The sequence below is a fragment of the Apis dorsata genome, unplaced genomic scaffold, assembly GCF_000469605.1.
Source record: "Apis dorsata unplaced genomic scaffold, Apis dorsata 1.3 scaffold_374, whole genome shotgun sequence".
In the NCBI taxonomy this organism is placed as follows: Eukaryota; Metazoa; Arthropoda; class Insecta; order Hymenoptera; family Apidae; genus Apis; species Apis dorsata.
In genome coordinates, this window is record NW_006263637.1 from 215,266 (window position 1) to 218,293 (window position 3,028).

Here is a 3,028-nt window from a genome sequence, read left to right on the forward strand (position 1 = left end):
AGAGGGTAATTCGTTGTATAAATAACATGGAGAAAACTTGTCCCGGACGACAAACGAGTACGAGTAGAATCATTGAGGTAAAACGAAGAACGCGTGAACACGACAACATAGTGAGGAGAGGTTGGGGGAAAAAACGTATTTCCTGCACGAGCGCCATCGAGCGGATCGAGAGACGACGCTCGATTACTTCCTTTTACGGTTTAATATATGAAGGAGAGGAGAGAGGGAAGAATGTATTAAAAACTTATCGTGGAAATGAATTGGAGGAGAAGTTGAATTTGTTCGTTAGAGGTAAGAAATTGGGTGAAGAGATTCAGTGAAATTTGTATTGTATTTATTGTATTATAATTACTTTAACAAACAATTTTCTTTCCTCGATTTTTAAGAATATTACCATAGGATAATCTCAAACGAACGAAAAAAAAAAGAAATAAGTTTATGTTTTCATGAGGATATCTTTCTTGAAATCAGAGAAGAGGAGAATGTAGCATAAAACATCGCCATTATCACGTTTAAATCGACATTTTCTTCGAATAATAAAAAAAAAAAGGATAAACGCGATTACCATTACCTAACGAGTAAAACGAGTCGAGAATCTACGAATTTATCTCTCTCGCAAGGTAGGTGCTAGTAGAAAAATGTAAGTACATATCTTTTCGCTCAATCAATTTCTCAACTCGTTCGTTCGAATAAAAAGTAACATTTCAACGTGTGCACATTTTATTTCCCTTTTTAACTACTATTTTTAATCATTCGATCGAAAAACAAAATTGCTCGAATAATGTTTATAAAGAGATGGAAATCGTATTCAGGCCAATGAAGATGGGTTTTCAAGATGTGAAAGAGTTTTGATTGGCGAACGACACAAGAAACACGAATGGGCGAAGGGTGAAGAAAAAGAAGGTTCTCAGGAACCACCTCCCGGAAGGTGTGCACGCGATATAATAAGAGAACGTGGTCACACCGACCCAGAATCGTAGTAGGTAGCTCGATGTGGGACATAGCGGCACTTCTTACGGCCATAGATACCTTTCCCATCTGTTGGCAAACGACACAAAGCTTGTCGACCTCGCTTCGTTTCGACGCGTGCCCCTTTGAGCATCACGATCGAGGGGAGAAAGAAAGAAGAAAGAAATGGAAGGGAATAATTAATGCCAGGGAGAACAATCGCGATAACAGGTTACATATCAACAGATTTGAAATTATGATCGTGGAAAAAGTTCACCGAGAGTTCAAGAGCTTGAAATTCAACAGCCTTCTTTGTGATCGTAATTTATAATTTTGCACATCTTTCCAAGAAGACGAATATTTGATATTGTAAACGTATATATTTTAATTTCGATGAATTTTCTCTTTGACTGAACGATTGGTCAATTAGTCGACAAAATTTAGTAGTTGAGGTTACGAATAAAGTTACTTCGATAATTTTTTCGTTCAAATAATAATAATAATAATAATTGAGAATAATTATAAATCAATTATAACAGCTACGAGTAAATGTTATTCAAACATTTTAATAAGTAATTAATTTGAATTAATTTTATTCGAAATTTTTAACTAGTTACTTTTTCAACGAGCCAATGCCCAACTCTGGACGGACACTAGACAATAACACTAGAAAATCATCCATAGATGTCGTAGGCGACGTTGATGAAACGTTCGAGATAGAAAAACACGGAGGAAATGTATTCTTCTCTTTTCCAATATACGAGTTTATATATTTATAAAATATAAACAGGTTCGAAGAACAAACTACTCGCCAGGCTTAATTATTTAAAACGAATTAAAATTTTCCTCATGTCTTCGTAACAATTCTCCGCAAGTTGCGTCACCGACTCGTAATAAATAATTAAGAGCAACGTTCGTGGACGGTTGAACGGGAGCGCTTCCGCAACGGTGCACCGTTACCGATCGAGAACGTTTTTTTTTTTTAACGAGAGTACGGTCGACATCCACCCGATCTCGATAAATAGTTTTGGTTTGCATGTCGAGCTGCGTTCTCGTTCTCCATCTTCGCGGAAATTGCGAACGAAGACGGTATCCAGGAGGAGAGAAATGGAGAATCATGGAGAATGCACGCGTTAATTAATTAAAACCTTTTGAAGTCGTGGTAGAGGGAGCCTCGGGCTGCGAAAATTCTCGTTCGACCAGATAAACGGGATATACGCATCCGGGGAGTCACGGATATCTTATTCCTCTTTTCTCCGCTCTTTTTTTTTCTTTCTCTCTCTCTCTCTCTTTTCTTTACTCAATTAGATACGCTATACGGATGTAAATTACGACAAATTTATATGAAAATGCGATAAGCGCGGTTGAACTTGAACGAACGGATAAAAATCGAACGAAGTAACGTTATCTAATATTACACACGAGATATAATATTAATTCGCTATTTTAACAATTTTGCAATTTTTATTTTTATTTTATTGCGCGGAGATTAAAAACTGGAGTGGCTATATATAATATATAAGGAAGCCATGTCGATAAGTAGATACGTGGATGTGAACCCTGGGAGGTCATCGATCGTGAAGAGAACGAAAGTTTTCAAGGAAACGAGGGACGACAACCTCGAAGAAGGAAAAAGTAAACTCTGAATTTCTTGGAACTGCTACTAATTGCTCCGCTCTCGTGATAATTGACGAACACGTGAAAAGTGAAGATACTCTCTCGGCTCATTTTTCACCGCGAGTTCCGCGCGAAAGGAATCTCATTTTTTTATCGAGCGAATATTACGTGAAATATGGATTAAGAATCGATCAAGAAAAAAAAAAAAAAAAAGAAAGAAAGAAAGAAAGAAAAATCGATAACTTTTAATCGGCGAGCGGAAAGTAGTGGGTAACTGGTGTTACGAAAACTGTGTCGGTCGAACGAGTAAATTGTTACATCAAGAGGAAGCATTTTATTCGCCGCTCGCGAAAGTGCGCGTTAATTATACCATCGTTAATTACGCGGCGTGTAAAGGAAAAAGAAACAAAAAAAATAGAAAATGTTTGTAAACAACGCAGGCAACGTGGCATCATTCACCGAC